The following is a 19600-nucleotide window of genomic DNA, read 5'->3' as shown; positions in this document are numbered from 1 at the left end:
GGGCTATCCCCTTCAGTTCTCCTCCTTCATATCAGTTCTCCTCCATGTTGAACACGATTTGGAGATTCCAATAAGGGTGATGAAGGCCCAGAATGTATTCTGGGTGGGTACTTCACTGTCCATCACAAAGGGCAGCTCAACAGCATCAAGACTGACCAAACCAGTTGACTCCTAAAGTTCATAGTTGCTAGCCCAGGCTTGTTGCAGGAGATGAAGATACAAGAAGAAAAAAAATACTTTACTCATCCTCACTAATCCATCTGTTGCAGGTGCATTTGTCCTTAGCAGTCTTGTTGTGACTTTTGGAGGTCAGTCATCTCTGCTCTAGAGTACCATTACAGGACTTTCTCAGAAAATTTCCTAGATCTGACTATCTTCAGGTATTTCGTCAATGTCCTTCCTTCCATCAGAATGACTGACAAAGCAAAATAGTGATTGACGAAACAAATAGAAGCAAAATATTTCACATGCTGGAAGTCTGAAAAGAAACAGAAAATGCTTTCACAGAAGAAATGTCATTGGTCTTGAAATGTTAACACACTTCCTCTCTGCTGAGACGTTGCCAGACCTGCTGAGTTTCTTCAACATTTTCTGTTTTTACTGTTGACTTAAAGTCCATTTCACATTTTGAGTGAATTCATCAATACCTAAGAGTATAAGAGATAAGAGCAGATTTAGACCATGTGCCACCTAAAGCTGCTGCTACAGTTTAATGTACACTGGGTTAGCAGACAGGTTTGACCTCTCAATGCCACAAGTAACCCATGAGGCAGCAAGGATGACAATGAAAAATTCAAGAAAGGTTACCCTTACTCAATATTGCCTTACATTATGACTCACCTGTAGTCAGAGACTGAGAAGTTATAGATACAGACACCTTGTTGAAAGCAGGAAAGCACACAGGGTTTGACTGGAAGAGCAATGGGCATGGGAGGGACAGAACCTGAGAGGCACAGTTCCTCCATATCACAGTTTCTATTTCTCCTGTGCTGCTACTCCAGCAAATCCAAGCCCACGTTCTCTCCCTCCCTAGATGAAGAGTCATCCAGACTCAACGTTAATTTGCTATCTCCATGGATATTGCCTGAATCACCCTGATCTCCAGCATTTGTTGTTTTCTTGACTTTTCACTGTACCTCGGTACACGTGACAGTAATAAATCAAATCATCTGCTTTCCAATTAAAAATCTGTTCGAGGTACAATAATTTTTTGAAAAGAAGTATTTTTCATAAAATAGAGAATATATTTTGTCTACACAATGTTTCACTAGTCTGTTCCATTCCGTGAGTGGAAATTGCATTGGCAGATTACAGTTCTGAAAGCACTTGCAAGCCTTTTGCACATGATTTTACAAGTAATAAACCATTGACTAATTAGACCGTTGGAATTATATTGTGTTATTTTTATCAGGGGCGAGAATTGGGCTTGAGGGTTGTGCAGTTTTTGACAGCAGCTTGGGACATGATGCATGGAGGTGAGTATTTTTGCAACATTATTTATAAAATTAGCAGACCCCTCACCACTCCAGTCCCAGTTATAGCAGCCCTTCTTTTCAAGATAAGACAAAATGGGTTGGGATCTTGGCACTCAACTTGAATCTGCGTTTAATTTCCTTGTGCTAAAGAATTACTATTAGGAATTGAAATTCTGATGACTTTTCTTCCCCTCTCATGCTAAGTACAGCAGCAATGACAAATCAGCAAATTTAGAATAGATTGAGTTGCTTCATTGTGTATTCTATGTCTATTCCCTGTCTGTACAATTAGGAGAATGCCTTCATTTCCAGCAATCTTAAGCTTTTTTGGCTCAAGCATTTTAGACTATTGAGTCAGAACAATATATTGAATGATAACAGCACCTATTTTAGACGCTGCTGCCATTCAGTACATTTACATTGTAGCTGTCACTATTATGTAGTCACTGGGCGTTTTGAGAGAATGTTGAACTATTTGTGAATGCAGGTTGTCAATGGAAACTACTAAAATGTTAAGTTTGCATTATCAATATTGTGTTCAATTACTATATAATTCACAGGAAGCATAAAAAGTAAAACCGGTATAATAAATGTACAAGTCTTAAGTTTTAGGAACAAGGTGATGTACTGATTAGCTGCATTGTTTGTGCGTTTTTGGGACTTGATGTGGTGGAAGCTACTTGGTTTTGTCTTGAAAAGTTGTTTGAGTTTTGTTGCAATAATGTCTGTTATCCAATTTAGAAGTATTTTATTCTCAAAAATGCATTAAAACAAGAGTTAATGGTGTAAAAGGTATTATCAAAAAACATATTTTTGTGTAATCTTCACAGGGGAAGATATTTTCTTCTAAGTTAAAAATGCAGGTACTTATTTTTCCAGCTATTTTCTTTTTTGATTACCAGAAAGAGTTGCAGACGAGCTTGCCATATGCTGATTTTATAAACACACATCGACATAATAGTGCCATTAAGTTGATAATATAACTGTAAATCATTTGGTTAATTTGAAAACAAATTTATGTTAATTGCTAATTAACATATAAAGATTGTGAAAGAGTTGTGTTACGTAAAGAAGTTTGTCTTAGTTGGTTCTATTCAGTTTTTTTCACAAATGCCTGTTTCATCAGAACAGAGTGCGTTGGCAGAAGATTAGAACCTTATCTATTATCACAGGGGGTTTCAGATTTACAAACGTCCAACTTACAAGCACTCGTATTTACAAATGCAATCCCATACAGGACTGTAATTTTGAAGATTGACATACATTTTATGTACTTGTGAATGATTACTTTGTATTGTCCTGCATTATGACTTGCATACACATCAACTTGTGAATTGACTTAGAATCATAGAGTCATACAACCATATAACATGGAAACAGACCCTTCGGTCCAACTCGTCTGCACTAACCAGACATCCCAATCTGACCTAGTCCCATTCATCAGTATTTGGCCTATATCCCTCTAAACCCTTTCTGTTCACGTACTGATCCAGATGCCTTTTAAATGTTGTGACAATACCTGCCTCTCCCGTTTGCTCTGGCAGCTCATTGCATACACGTGCCATCCTCCTTGAGAAAGTTACCCTTCAGGTCCCTTTTAAATCTTTCCCCTCTAGTTTTGGACTCGTCCACCCTAGGAACAAACCTTGGCTATTCATCCTGTCCATGCTCCTCAAGATTTTATAACCCTCTAAAAGGTCACCCCTTGGCCTATGATGCTCCAGGGGAATAAATGCCAAACTATTCAGCCTCTCCTTATAACTTAAACCCTCCACTCCAAGCAACATCCTTGTAGGTCTTTACTGAGCCTTCTCAAGTTTAACAACATCCTTCCTGTAGAAGGGTGACCAGAATTGTACATAGTATTCTAAAAATGACCTAACCAATGTCTGTTCCAGCTTGGCACCCCGATTCTTATATTCAGTGTTCTGACCAATGAAGGCAAGGTTGCAAAATGCCTCTTTCACCACCCTGTCTACATGTGATTCCATTTGGATCGAAGGCACTATGCATCCCTAGGGCTGTTTGTTGACCCCTACAATTTAATATATAAGTCCTGTCCTGGTTTTTCTTATCAAAATGCAACATCTCATATTTATCTAAATTAAATTCCATCTGCCACTCCTTGACCCATTTGCCCATCTGATCAAGGTCACTCTGTACACTGAGATAATCTTATTCACTGTCTATTTCACTGCCTATTTTGGTGTCATCTGCAAACTTACTGACTCCACTTCCTATATTCACATCCAAATCCTTTATATGAATGATGAAAAGCAGTGGACCCTGTACCGATCCTTGTGGCTCACCACTGGTCACAGACATGAGAACAGAATCTGTTCACAACCCACGACTGCCTGTATTATGTTGGCAGCAGGATGCTTTGTGACAGCTGAAGTTTGTGTACTCCTTTTGACTACTTATTTGAACCATGCAGAACATACAAACAGATTGCAGTTAATACCGATGTACTCTAGTAAGTTGATCTCCATAAGGAATTGGTTGTAAACTAGTTACATTAGAACATGACATGTTTAAATTCATCACTGGGCACAATTATTGATCAGCTGGCATGTATATACTACCGTATTGCCAGACAGCAATTAACCAGACTGTCTAATTCAAGATTTAGGTTCAGCTTGGGACATACAAATTGCCACATTTGGAGAAATATGTTGTATGATTCATGTGTAAAAAGACTGTTACCAGTATTCACACAAAGTACCATTATTTAATGTGTAGTTTGAATCTTTACTTCAGTTGGTAGCAAGCTTTCTGTGACAGTCTTGATATGATTGAATTGCAGTTCACTAACATGCATGCTGGTGAATACTTAAAAGTCTATTTCAGCCTGCATGTACTGCTTGCGACTTCCTGTGACATCTCTGTTTAGACTTCTTCCAATGTATGTATTTTCCACAATGTCAAGAATATCCTCCAATCTTGTTATGATAACCTAGATGAAGTAATTTAACTGAATGGAACATGCTGTCAGAAATACTGATAAGGTGTCAACAAAGTGGAAATTAGAAGTCTTTGGATTGCAGAAAGAAAAAGACCAAAGTAAGAAATTTCATAGTGTTGAGATACAGGATATCAAGAAATGCTTGTATTATTGAAACACGAATGATAATAACATAAAACTTGGTGAAATGTAATCAAATGTGATAAAAATGTGATTTAAGTGACCTGACAATGTTTTGTATTGCTCAGAAAAGGCAGCTTGTTGAAGCTTTTTCCTTGCATTGACAAAAATTAACAAAGGAAAGGGAAACAACATCTATGTATTGTATATTTGTTGTTTTCACTTTTCTTGAGACTTGTTCTAATGTGTACAAGATGGAAAAAAAATAAATTGAGCTTTGTTTCTGTAATACTAAATTTTGTCTGACCAAATGATTATTTATAATCTATTTTATTATCCATTTAGGTTGATCATTAGACATCTGTGAAATGTATCCGATTGTCGCTGTTTGGCATTGGATTGAGGGGAAGAAAATGAAACAAATTGTGCTTTGATTAAATCTAAATTACGTAAGCTTATTTTTCCCTATTGTTAATTTATTTTATTTTTGGGTAGTCTTTGGTTTATGCATGCTCAGTTGTGTTCAAAAGGAAAACAATGCTGAGAAATGTTTAAACATTATTCACTGTTAATGAGCAAATTTGATGTTGTTTCTGGCTAAGTAAACTTCATTCATCAATTGTTACCTGGACTTGAACCCATCAAGGAACCAAAATAACTAAGTAAACTTTGTTGAGAGTTTACAGGTGTGAATGCATAATTTTAAGTGCAGTATTGTCATTCAGATTTGAGTAAAGTATAACTATTGATGTAAAAAACCTCCCTACTGAGATCGCAGGTATTATTAAATGTATCCAACAAGGTAGTTTTGCATTTTATCTTTCAGAAGCTGAGTTCTGTCTGTTGGGAGCATTTTCAATGTTATAAAATTGTCATTGTAATAGACCTTTTGCTAAAAAGAGAAGCAGTTTAATGAGCTGAGTCAATGATGTCACATAATAAATTATTCTTTCAATAGTTTGATACGATTAAACAGCTCCTGTTTGAAATTGTGCTTTGAATACATGCCAGACTCAATGTGAGTCTCATGGTTCAGATGGCATTCATCAGCAATTCAAGTCTCATTCTTGTAGCTTCTGTTATGATATCAGTCCTAAAGTAAAACATAATAATTTTAATGAAGTAAAATTAAAATTAATACAGCTAAAGTGATATTAGCTGCTGCAAAATTCATAGACACAATGGCAAATGAAATATTTTCAAGATTGAAACAAGACTAAGAATTAATCAAGAATTAATAACCTATGTTTATTTCTAACATTTTGTAGAAACAAAAATAAATCGAAAGAGATATGAAATGAGAATAGGAATTTCTGGAAATGCACAGTTGGTTCAAACGTTCTCCTTGGAAACAATAACCTGCTTTTCTCTTTTAAGTTAAAAATCACACAACACCAGGTTATAGTTCAACAGGTTTAATTGGAAGTACTAGCTTTTGGAGCGCTGCTCCTTCATCAGATGGTTGCGTCCTTTTCTCTTTTAAACTTTTGCCTTGTATTACCTGCAACAACAACCCTGTAGATATATTGCAAGTTCTGATTTGATTGTGCATAGTGCATTTTATTTCCTAAATGTAGAAGCGAAGAAGTTCTGAACAATAGTAAATCACTTGTCCGAATCGTATCCAATGAGGATTGTGTCATTTTTTTAATATTGTAAATACTTTTGCAAGTACTCCACAATTTTGTTTGTAGCTGAGGTCAAATATATAAGTTTGCAACTATATTCTCTTCATGACTGATGTACTGTTAAAGCCAATTAATTAGTGGCATCACTTTTTTTAAAAAAGCAAAAGACTTATAAAAATATCCAGGAGTGGAAAGCAACTTCAAATGAATGCTGTGGCTAATTTTCACACAGCGTGGACCCTTAAAGAACTTTTGGCAAGGACAACCGATGTGTAGGAGCTCCATCATTTGTAATCCCCCCTTCAAGCCACAAACAATCCATAATTGCCTTCAGAAGGTTTTTTTTTTCAGTCATTCATGGGATGTGTATGTTGCTGGTTGGACAACATTTGTTGCTCATCCCTAATCCCCCAGTTACAAGTCAACCACATTGCTGTGGTCTGGAGTGATACATAGGCCAGATTAGGTAAGGATGACAATTTCCTTCTCTGAAGGACATTGATGAACCAGATGGGTTTATCTGGCAATTGGCAATGGATTCATGGTTATCATTAGACTCTTAATTCCAGATTTTAAAACTGAATTCAAATTCTACCATTTGCTGTGGTGGGATTTGAACCTGGATCTCTCGAACATTACCTGTGTCTCTGAATTAATCTAGTGATAATGCCATTAGGCCAACACCTCCCCACAAGGATGAGCTGCCTGTTTGAACGTCTCTTAGCCATGAGGAGTAGGTACACCCACAGTAGTCTAGATTAGAGTGAGATTAGATTAGATTACTTACAGTGTGGAAACAGGCCTTTCGGCCTAACAAGTCCACACCGACCCGCCGCAGCGCAACCCATCCAGACCCATTCCCCAAATTTAGCCCTTCACCTAACACCACGGGCAATTTAGCATGGCCAATTCACCTAACCTGCACATTTTTTGGACTGTGGGAGGAAACCGGAGCACCTGGAGGAAACCCATGCAGACACGGGAAGAATGTGCAAACTCCACACAGTCAGTCGCCTGAGGCGGGAATTGAACCCGGGTCTCTGGCGCTGTGAGGCAACAGTACTAACCACTGTGCCACCGTGCCGCCCACAAGAGTGGTGCTGGAAAAGCACAGCAGGTCAGGCAGCATCCGAGGAGCCTGACCTGCTATGCTTTTCCAGCACCTCTCTAATCTAGACTTTGGTTTCCAGCATCTGCAGACCTTGTTTTTACCTACATTCACAATAGTGTTAGGAGGAAAGTTCCTTGATTTTTTACCCAACGGTGGTGGTGATAAAATTCTGAGTCACGATAGTGTGGTTTGGAGGGGAACCTGCAGGTGGTGGTGTTCCTATACATCTGTTGCTCTCTTCCTTCTAGGTGACAGAGTCATGGGCTCCAAAGGTGCTCTCAGGGGAACCTTGGTGAGTTGCTGCAATGCATTTTGGAGATACACACTGCTTCTACTGAGTGTGAGGAAATTTAAACAAAATTCTGGAAAGACGCAGCAGGCCTATCTGGATCTGACAGAGGAAAGAAGACGAAAAGGCCAGCTCTGGTGAAGGGTTCAATTGAAACGCATATGTATCAGATGTCTACTGATCTGCTTCACATGTCTAGCATTTTGATTTTCATTTCAAAAGCGTATGTATTTAGAGTAATTAATAGTTGGCAGAAAATCATATTGTGAATGGAGCAGTTTGATAACTGCTTGAGTGAAATTCAAGTAGTTTTTTTATTATATGGAGCTTTCCTATTCAAGTGCTACCCTATATTTATGACCAGTGCATTTTACTCTTAGTGAAACACACCAGGTGTTGTTGGGTAGTGTTTACATTAGTTACTAAAGCAGCTTGAAGTTGTTTATTGGTGATAGCTGCTTTATAAACACACATTTTACTTAACAAGGTGAGGAGTCGTGAAGAACAGAAAATTCGGATGACTGGAATTTATTCAAAGGTTCTGAGTATCCATATTGCTTCTTACCAGCATGATATTTCTGCCTAGATGATCTGGTAGGGTGTCAGCATCCACTTTTAGGTCTTTTGCACGTTGTCTCATTACCTGGATGGCTAGAGTGTAAGGATATAATGATGCCAAAGGTGCTGGTTCATACTCATACCAGCTGTGATAGTTTCTGCATGCCTACCTCCACATCTTGCCCCATCAAACTATATGGAGAGACGTTCATTTAATCTTTTGTGCTGTATGGCTAATTGATCTATTACCTCATGTGAATAATGACCATTGGGGTGATTTAGTTAACTACTACTGCTACCTAGTGAACCAGATATTAGCAGAAATTAGTTGTTTTGGTGGTGGTGGTGGAGGAGGAGAGGGGAGCTGGAGGAAGACAGAGGATGTACGGGTAATGGGTATGGAGAGGAGGAAACAATAATAAAATGAGGAGAGACCACTGAGAGCTAATACTTTGAATATAGATTACAGTCGTAGGCAAAGCAATTGACATCTTAGTCTGAACTACAGGTTGCTGAGTAGTGGATTTATGAGAACAATCTTTTAGCCTGTGGTTTTTTGATCTGGTGAAGGAAAACTATGGAGGGACGTACTTCTGCTATTGCTGAATCTATTACATTATGTATAAAATGGTTTTAATTTAATCAGATATCTACTCATTCCCCAGGAACGTATCAAGAATAAGATCCTGTTTTTTTTTGTGGTTTGAGCGTGCCTGATGGTGATATTTTCTATAGAGCAGTTGCAATTTAAATGTAATTACTGAGGTCCTGAAGGGCATGTAGAACACAAAGTTAACACGCAGATGCAGCAAACAATAATGAAGTCAAAAGGCATGCGGACCTTTATTGATGGTCTAGACTGCAAGAATAGGAAGTCTTGTAGTAATTGTGCAGAGCTTTTTGTGAGACCACATTCGTGTTCAGTTTTATATGGTTGTAGGTATGTTAGCTGAGCTGGGAAGTGGATTTGTGGATGTTTCCATGAACACCAACGAGCCACTAAATGTCACAACCAGCTGTCCCTAGTAGCTATATACACAAATGACAAGGACCACAAATTTGACTGAGACAACACAATGATCTTAGGACAAGCTAAACAGAGAACAGCCAGAGAATTTCTAGAGGCATGGCACTCATCCACGGACTCCATCAATAAACACACAGATCTAGATCCAATATTCCAGCCACTACAATAAAAAACTGGTACTGGCAACCGGAAGCAGCAGGAATGGAACCAAATAAATTCCAGAAGAGACAGTACGCAGCGCTTCACAGGAGACTCCAAAGCACTGAAAATGCCACCTAGACAGGGGCGAAACGTCTGCAAATCAACTTCCCAGCTTGACGAACATACCCACAACCATGGCAACCAGCACCCGAGCTACAAATCTTTACGTAAACCTTGATTGTTCTATCTCTGAAAAGATAAACTTATATTGAAAAACTAGATTGCTTTTTGAAATGAGTGAGTTGTCTTGTGATAAGGTCCAGAGTAAATGGTGTCTGGAGTTTAGGAGAATGAGAGGTGTTTTCATTGAATATACCAGATTCTGAAGTCATTAGACAGGTTAGAAACTGCAAGCATTCTCCCATTTGCTGGGCAATCCCCTACTAAGGGGCTAATTACATAAGACTTAGTTGGAGATAAATTTCTTCACTCAAAGGCTTGTGAATCTTCACAATTCTTTATCCAAGAGCAGTTGATTGCTGTATCACTAGTTATATTTAAAATTGAGGGTTGCAAGAGCAGCATGGAAAGGGAGTTAGGGTCAAATATCAGTCATGAGTGTATTGAACGCAGGGAAGACTTGAACCAGATAACTTCCATCATCTTCTTGAGTTTTCTGCCTGAAGATCTGTCCAACCCTCAGTATCACAACCTCCACCACAGATATGGCAAGCAGTGATTCCAAATGCAAGCCAGCCGGAACAAGGATTGAAGCCCCTGCTGATGGCACAATTTGATTGACGCCAGCCATCCAGCCAACTGAGCTACCCTGTATGGTCTGCCCATCCTTATTCTTGAATGACGTTCTTAATTTGGCATTATTCATGATTCAGTTGGCTTTCTATCTTCTGTTTGTACGAGGCAGGTGTCATTTCTGCCTTCCTTAAATCTGCTGGCAATATTGGGTGGTGGATAGGTGGAGCAGAGTGATAATTAATTGTTCATGAATAGAATGCATGAATGGTAATACCTGAAGTAGATTCAACATGTAACAATAGGTCTCCATGTGTAAATTTGTGATTCTTGCTGGTTAATAGTTCAAGTATTTATCATTAGTATAATGGATCGTAACAGCTGGACAAATCTAGGGTGAATTAAAAGAATGAGAATACTAGTTATGGAAAATTTAAGAAAATGAGTCTCTTTGGTGAATCATTCTCCATTGGACACTGCTTGCTTTGAATCGTTCTTAGTTGTTGGCTATAAGACCACTAGTTGCTTTGAGATGTGTATCTCAGTAGATATAGGACCAGCATACATACCTCTTGTGGTGTAATGAGATTCATGTAAATCATAATGACACAACAATGCATGCCTCTGACACTAGTAAAAGAGCATGCAGCAGAATTAGCATGTTAAGATATGTCATTGATGTGACATGAGAGAGCTGTTGTTTGATAGCTTACAAGGTACAAGTATTTTTAAGAAGAAAGGATGTTACAGTACTTATGGAGTTGATGAGACCTATTTAGAGATGATAAGCAGGCAGTCAGTGTCTATATGTGCAATGCTAGTGGCCTGAGATAGTCCAGACTGGTATCTTACTGTAAAGATTTAAAGCACTTAAAGCAATTCTTGGTTTAAAACACTTGTAATGCTGGTCTGGTGTCTTTCTTTTAGGAGAAAGTGAGGACTGCAGATGCTGGAGATCAGAGCTGAAAATGTGTTGCTGGAAAAGCGCAGCATGTCAGGCAGCATCCCAGGAGCAGGAAAATCGACGTTTCGGGCATGAGCCCTCCTTCAGGAATTCCTGAAGAAGGGCTCATGCCCGAAACGTCAATTCTCCTGCTCCTTGGATGCTGCCTGACCTGCTGCGCTTTTCCAGCAACAGATTTTCAGCTCTGGTGTCTTTCTTTGTCTCGCAAAATCTCATACTTGGTTGCTCATGTCAGAATGTCTGTTAAGAGTTAAATGTCGGTAGATTGTCCTGTGGGCTTTGTGATTTCATTTGAAAGATTAAAAATAAGGTTTAAAAAGAACATTATCTTGCTAAATTTAGATGGCCTAGCTCCAGGAAAATAACTCCTGGATCATGATCTCATTACCTTTTCCATACTTCGGTTGAAGATTGTTGGAGAATTGCAAAACCTGGACCAGACAAGGGGTTAAAAACAATCCATCAGATCCCTGAACTCTGTTATCTGATGGCTCTGTTAGAAGTGTGTATTTTTAGAGGTCAAGTAAAGGCCCAAATGGCTTGGCTGTGGTACCTCACATCTCCTCCTCCCCTCCTCAGGCAGCACCCCTGCCTTCTTTTGCTCGCAGCTCTCTGCTTTTTCTTGATCTCTCAGCTCTCTCCCTAATATAATTTTGAACTTCATGAAACAGTGATAAATTACTGTGTTGGCTTTTGTCTTGTGTGCATGTTCAAAACACTTTTAAAAAAGCATTGCGCTGAACCTCTGAGGTGTGACAATGGTTGTCAGATTACCACTCTGCTCTGTTATTTTGACCCTGTGATAAAGCTCTGCAGTTCTGATTGAGACTTCTTAATCTGGCTTCTTCAGAAATGCAAAGTGGTCTTTCAGAGTCATGGAGTCATAGTCATACAGCACAGAAAGAACCCTTTGCTTCAACTCCTCCATGTTGACTAAGGTTCCCAAACTAAACTGGTGCCACCCGCCTGCACTTGGCCCATATTCCTCTAAACCTTTCCTATTCATGTACTGTCCAAATCTCTTTAAGTGTAACTGTACCTGCATCTACCACTTCCTCTGGCACATCCTGTGTGGAAAGGTTGCCTCTCAGGTCCTTTTTAAATCTTTCTCCACTTGCCTTAAAAAATATTCTCCCTAGTTTTGAACTTTTCCACCCTTGGAAAAAGACCTTTGCTAATCATCTTATTATGCCCCTCATGATTTTATAAATCTCTATAAGATAACTCTTCACCCTTCTATGCTCCAATGAAAAAGATCCTAGCCTATCCAGCCTCTCCTTAAACTCTAACCCTCCAGTCCTGGCAACATCCTGATGAATCTTTTCTGAACCCTGTCCAATTTAATAATGTCCTTCTTATAGCAGGGTGACCAGAACTGTACACAGTATTCCAAAAATGGCCTCACCAATGTCCTGTACAACCTCAACATGACATCCCAACTCATATACTCAGTGGTCTGAGCAATGATGGCAAGCATTCTAAATGCCTCCATAACCACCCTGTCTACCTAGGCGCAACTTTAAAGAACTATATACCTGAGCCGCTAGGTGTCTCTGGCAACTTGTTGGTGTTATCTGCAAACTTACTAACCATGCCTCCTAAATTCTCATCCAAATTGTTGATAAATAACAAACAACAGTGGATTCAGCACTGATCCTTGTGGAACGCCACTGGTCAGAGGCCTCTCATCCAAAAAGCAACCCTGCACCACCACCACCTTCTGTCTCCTATCATCTAGCCAATTTTGTATCCACTTGGCAACTCTTTCACGATTTTCCATGCAAAAATCCCCCCATGATTACTATCCATCATCTGTCCTTGCCTCTCCAAACATACATAAACCCTATTTCTCAGAATCCTTAACAACTTACCTACCACCGATATCAGACTCACTGGTGTGTTCTTTCCAAGCTTCTCCTTACAGCCTTCCTTAAGTAAAAGCACGACAATAGCTACCCCTCCAGTCCTCTAGCACCTCACCCATGGTTGATGATACAACTCTGCTAGGGCCCTGCAATTTCTTCCCTAATGTCCCATAACATCCTAAAATATACTTGATCGTGGATTTATATCCACCTTTGTTTTTTTAAGACCTCCAATACCTCTCTTTCACTAATGTGAACTGTTTTCAAGACATAAATATTTATTTCCCAGAGTTCGGTAGTCTCCGTATTTCTCTCCATAATGAAAATAGATGCCAAATACTTGTTTAGTACCTCTCCCATCTCCTGTAGTTTCACATGTAAATGACCTCATTGATCTTTAAGGGGCCATATTTTCTCCCTAGTTGCTGTGTTCTTAATGTACTTGTAGAATCTCTTTGGATTATCCTTAACCTTATCTGTCAAAGCTAACTCATATCCCCTTTTTGTCCTGCTATAGAATGCCTACAAGGTAGACTGATTTCCTTCTTAAAAATATCCCTACACCCTTTTATATTCTTGAAGAGATTCCTTTGATCCCAGTTGACTATACCCAATATATGTCCCCTCCTTATTCTTGACCAGACCCTCAATACCTTCATTCATCCATTGTTCCCTACTCTTGCCGAACTTACCCTTCACTCTAACAGAAGCATGATACCTCTGAACTCTTGATATCTCACTTTTGAAAGCCTCCCATTTGCTAGTCGTACTTTGCCTGCGAACAGTTTAGTCTACTCAACTTCTGAAAGTTCCTGTCTCAAAGTGTCAAAATTTGCCTTACTCCATTTAAGAACTTTAATCCTTTTCCATAACTATTTTAAGTCTAATAGAATTATGGTCACTGCTCACCCACTAACAATTCAGTCACTTGCCATGCCTTTTTTCCTAAGAAAAGGTCAGGTTTTACTCTGTCTGTGGTAGGTGCATCTACATATTTATCAGGGAAAGCAAGTCACATGTCTTTTTTTCCCCCAGTATTAATGAGTAAATCAGCTAATTTTCATTGCTAACTCACTGAAAACCATTGAAGTTCATATAGAGTGAATATTTGAGTCATATGGAAAATGACAAGCTTATGGAGCAATATCTCATTCAGGAATAATGCCTTGAATAGGAAAACATTCCTGTAGTTATTTTACCTTGAGTGTGCTTAAAATCTGCGCAGTGAGCAATGGTAGGATTAAATCCCTGGATGCTTGTAGAAACAAATACATTCCGTGTTTTCTGCTGTATACGCCCTGTTAAAGCTGAACGCGCCTGTCCTCCAGAATTGCAGATTGTTATTTTTGTTTTATACAGATGTCTTTGAAGATTTTTAACATGCTGTTTGTGTAGATTGAAGGCAAATCTGTTTAAGGTGCTATATGATTTTCAAGTAAAGATTTCATTGGAGGTGCTGGATGGAAATATCCTGTTTTTGAGTTCCTTTCTATAGCCTCTTGCTGTGCTAATCTTGTGCTTGCTAGTTAATCTTGACAGCCATATTTAGGAGCTTCATGTAGTATGATGTAAGGTAACCAAACATTTGTGATTTGCAGCAATGACTCTATAAACATTGTTCAGGGTTTGCTCCAGAACTGAGAAATTATTACTGTTATGTCTTAGAGTTCAAGCTGCTGGATCCTCTTTTCAAGTATCCTCTCTTCTTGTAAAATATTTACTTTTTGATATTTAATTAGTTGCATTGGAAGAAAATGATAGGTTAAGTTCACTTAAACTTACAAATATTGAAAATATACAAGTCCCCTCCTACATCCTTCTCCCTTCTTCAGGCAGCCCCAGCTCTTCACTTTTTCTCATTCTCTCAGCGCTCCGTCTCTCTAATATTAGAATTAGAATCTCTACAGTGTGGAAACAGGCCCTTCGGCCCAACAAGTCCACAATGACCCTCCGAAGAGTAACCCACCCAGACCCAAATCCCCTACCTTATATTTACCCCTGATTGATGCACCCAGCCTACACATCCCTGAACAATATGGGCAATTTAGCATGGCCAATTCACCAAATCTGCACACCTTTGGACTGTGGGAGGAAACCCAAACAGACACAGGGAGAATGTGCAAAATCCACACAGATAGTCGCCCGAGGCTGGAATCGAACCCAGGTCCCTAGCACAGTGAGGCAGCAGTGCTAACCACTGAGCTACTATGCCACTCCAGTATAATTTTGATTTTTATGAAACCGCTATAATTACTGTATTGTCTTTCACGCACACAACATTTAAAAAAACCACTGGGCTGAACCTTCCAAGGAATGGCAGTCACTGTCAGATTGCCACACAGCTCCTATAGTTTGACCCATGGTAGCATTCTTCAGTTCTGCTTGAGATTTCCTCATCTTGTTTCTTCAGAAGTGTGAAGTGGTCTATCATCAGGGGAAAACATCTTACATTCCCTTTTTCCATTTTATTGCTGTACTTGTAAGTTGTCATTGCTATCACATTGAAAACCTTTGGGATGTTTAAATAACTTTCCTGTGTGAGAGTGCATGAGTATGAGTGAGGTAATTTCAAAGGGTGGTGAGGTCAGGTTGGGGAGGAGTTGGGATAGTTGGATGTTTCTGGGAGGAGTTCGAGGAGGAGGTAGGGGGTTGTCCGTTGCAAAGTCAGCTAGGAGATGGACATGGTTTTAATTTGTCTTAACTATCCAGGAAAATAAGTTAATGTGTACTAAATCTCTAACTCAGTATTATTCTTCTTGACCCCCAAGTTGTCTGCAAAGTGCCAGGAAGTGAATGGGCACTCTGTTTTGGGCTGGAAAGGAGGTTCTTTTCCTCTCAGAAAAGTGAAAGAAATTCTCCCATTAGGCCTGGGACCAGATCACATGAGGGCAAAGTGCCTCAAGCAGGCATGAATGAACAGGAGCTTAGTGCAGGAAGTGGATGATTGATCTCCTGTGTTCTGCAAGGGTAAGCACTACCATTTTCTCGCTGCTATCTCATTCTGAAATGGCCATCACTTGGTCTAACGCTGTTGCAAATGCATGTCAATCTCACCCACTTACGCACTGAAAGGCTCACATCCATCTTATGCTGCCTATCTTCTAGCACTTCCCAAGTACTTTACTTCCTTGTAGCTAACCACCCTGCAGAGCTGTTTGCATGTTCATTCCCATTGCATTCAACCTTTTGCTTTCTTTCATTGATGGCAGACTGGTGTACAACAGGAAGGAAAGCCTCAGACTGGCAAAGAGCTTCCTGCTCTCCAAGTCCTCATTGTCTTTGAAGGAAATGCAGTCCAGCTAATTGATGAGGTTCAATATGGTTCTGCACATCTGGAGAGATCAACATGGTAGAAGCCAGTGAGGAACATTGTTGTCTGCTCTCCTCAAATATACAGCCAGTCCTTGTCATTCCTCTGCAAAATAGTTTTTGCGACTGCATCAACTTATTCTCTTTCACCTCTTCCACAGTCATGAGCAGTCAATGGACTGAAAACCACAATAGGCAGTAGAGGCTGTTCAGCAGCATCACCTCTGAGGTTGATGCGATGAAACTTGGAAGGGTTCACTGGCAATGTGTTTTATTGTGCTACCTACCAACACAAGAACTGTCACCTTTTTTTGTTAAAGTAAACTAAAGGATGCAAATCTGGTGAGCATGTCAATAGCATGTGATCAAAACCAATAGAAGAGGAAATGTCCAAGGTCCCTGATACTAGGAGACACTTAGCTTCATGCTGAAGATGTGCCAGTCTACTTGGCTATCAGCTACATGGTCAGTCTGTGGTATCAGGAGGATATCAGTCAGGATTTTAGGAGACCTGTACAAAAGCTGGAAGAGTCTGTTGCTTCTTTCTCCTGTGATTCCTCTGGCATGTATGTGCTTTGCTGCTGCACAGAATATATGATGACTAACTTGGAGAATCAAGTCCAGCAGAATGGTTACCAGATATGTGTTCAGGTTTACACTCGGCATCAGTGCCAAAGCAAGAGATGGACAAGGCACCTCACCCTCTTACCAGATGCTGCTGCCTGTAAAGAAGCCTGCATTGAGCAGGACCGACCAACAGGCAACACAGAAACGTCATGTCAGAGCAATGCAGAGATGTCCTATCCCTCCACCTCCCCCCTTCTAGTTGTCCTGTCATCTGCAGCAAGTAAGGCCGTGGAGAATGCACATGTATCTGTGTAGGAATTTCTCACCAGCTTGGGTTGCTCTACACCTCAAGTCCACAGTGGATGACAGCCAAATTCTTCATGATCTGCAGAGTGCTCCAATCAGTAGGCTCTCTCCACTCTGTGAAGCCTGCACCAAGGTATAGTGGCAGGCAAAGGAAGAAGAAATCCTTTTGAGGGTGCTTTGGTGGCATGGGTGTTTGATGTATTAAAAATGAGACATTTAAATATATATGAACTATTTTAACATTTGTCACAGTCTAATTTCCTTGTTTGGTGTCTCCATGATTGTCTGAAATGAAAGTAGTTAAACATCTTCTCCATTACAGGGAGATGCTGCCCTTCTGTTGAAAACCTTTGAATGTCTCATTGCATCAGCAATTTGTGTGCCTGTTCTCTCTCTTTTCTGGCAGGCTATAAGGCTTGACCTTTGGATAGTGCAGTCAGAGCTGTAGAGATAGTGTTCAAGGACTCATGGTTTGTCCTGTCAGTTCAATGGCAGGATATTGGATCTGGGACAACCACCTCGCAGTTGTCATATGAGAATTGTGCAGAAAGCTAATTTAAAAAGCTACAAGAACAATAGGTCTTTACCCTGGATGGGGTCTCAATATCCAGTTTGGGTTATTCTCAGCACCTGAGTTGGCAAAGAAATCTGAAGGGTGACTCTGATCATATTTTGTGGGGGGTTTCTGAGGAATTGTTAGCATTTGTGAACTTCATGATATCATGACACAATGTCAGATCCTTGCATTTTATAGCACTGCAGGGTGATGAGGGCAATTGAGACACATGAATGCAGGTAGGATGTCACAGACCTGGGGAACCTTCCTCACGGTGAGAGCTCCCAATTAGCCTTCTCTTTCATGGATGATGATGCAGAATAGCCCTCAACCCTTGCCACCATTCTGTTCTGTGGCTGTGGCATCCATTTAGGATATCAGAAAATGTGTAGTGCCTGTAATCATTTAGACTTGAAACATTAGTTGACTTTCCAATGGATGCTACCTGATCCGTTATGATTTCCAGCATTTTTTTATTTTCAGTCCTTGTGATGGTTGCCTTGTGTTAATGAGACTGTTTCTGAAATGCATTTTCTCTCCTGGTTGCATTGCCACTTCATGAACTCAGGCATACAGTAAACAATCAGGCAAAAGTGTACTATCTTTAAGATTTTTGATTACTTGAGTGCTGTTGATGTTTTAAAATCAACCTGTTTGGCGATGTTATGACATACCTCTGGGACAGTTTGAATCAAAACCTTCTGGCTCTGAGTTAGGAATACATCCACTGTGTAGCAAGATGCCAAATGCTGATATTATGCTTGCATTGTAATAATTGAGGTCAGCTGAATCTGATTGTCCACCCAATAGACTCTAGATGAATAGGAGGCTTGAGTTTGCCAAAACATGCAAAATATAATACTGGCCCCCACAAGTGAATATATATCCACTTCTATTTTGACAAGTATATCGCACAGTTAGTTTGACAGCCATTAGCATGGTGAGATTCAGCTTTCCTGTTGGGTCGTTCAAATACCAACCTCCCTTATTCCTAATTTGTTCCACCCTCACTGGTTTGCCGTATTTGTTGACCCTTTGACCTTTTATCCACCTCTCCTTCATACATCTGAAATTATGTTTGCCATTGTGGTCTAATCTTTCCTCACAACCCTTCAATATAGAGGTGCCACGGCCCCTAATAAGCCTTACTTCTCCCCTGACTGAAGTCACCTATACCCTTATATTACTTGACTCCAACAAGACTGGTCCCCCACCACTTTCTGAGATTCTAAATTTCCAAACACAACATCCGTGTAAATTTTTTATCCACTCCGCCAGCTTCTGCCCATCAACCAGGACTGACTAGAGCACAGTCTGTCACAAACCCCAGCAGTGACTGACTGGGATGCAGACACCAGACAATTGAGGTCTAATCTGGTGACTTCTTGATGGGGAGCTTTAAAAGATGTTTAGACAGTGTAAAATTTTTTTTAAAGCATTTACATATGTGTTTGAGATTTTGTATGAATTTTAATTATGCTTTGATTATAGAGATTGATCATGTGGCTTGTCTTATATGCAAGAAACAATCAAATTAATCAGCTGCATTTAAGTATTCAGATGTGTTAGAGTCCCTTCTCTGTGGATAAAGTCTCATTGTGCATTCTGTAGAATGGAGAATCAGATATGAATGTGACAGGGGACCTTGATTTTCACTTTGATTTAATGCCATGACATTTACTGAGCATTCGAAACACTCTTCCTTTGTCAATAGATACAGAACCATTGAACCATTGCAAGTCTTTGAAATTAAAAAGGCATTCAAAATTTCCCTTGAAAACAATTACCCGTTTTACGTTTGCTTAAATCCTGATCAAACGTAGCTAATGTCCAATGAAAAAAAACTTCGATACCTCTTAATCTTGTCCAAGTAAGGACACAGGCATTAAAAAGCCACTTCAAAGGAGGATAGTTTTCTGAGATTGTGATAAATGTGTCAGTCAAACAAAAATCAAGCCGTTCCTTA

General features: G+C 39.7%; 1 protein-coding gene across 3 annotated transcripts in view; it reads left to right on the top strand.

Moving 5' to 3' along the window:
- The window catches only part of dagla (diacylglycerol lipase, alpha), a 388180-nt gene that overhangs the window by 174062 nt on the left and 194518 nt on the right, over positions 1-19600 (top strand). For 2 of the 3 annotated variants that reach the window (XM_043706006.1, XM_043706007.1), the window contains one exon: positions 4906-5009. The exons of the other annotated variant lie outside the window; for it this stretch is intronic. The gene's annotated coding sequence lies outside the window, so the exon portion shown is untranslated. The remainder of the gene's footprint in view (positions 1-4905; positions 5010-19600) is intronic. 3 annotated transcript variants of the gene reach the window in all.

The sequence above is a fragment of the Chiloscyllium plagiosum genome, chromosome 16, assembly GCF_004010195.1.
Source record: "Chiloscyllium plagiosum isolate BGI_BamShark_2017 chromosome 16, ASM401019v2, whole genome shotgun sequence".
NCBI classification, from domain to species: Eukaryota; Metazoa; Chordata; class Chondrichthyes; order Orectolobiformes; family Hemiscylliidae; genus Chiloscyllium; species Chiloscyllium plagiosum.
Note: the sequence above shows the minus strand (reverse complement) of the source record. Positions and strands in the feature narration are given on the sequence as shown.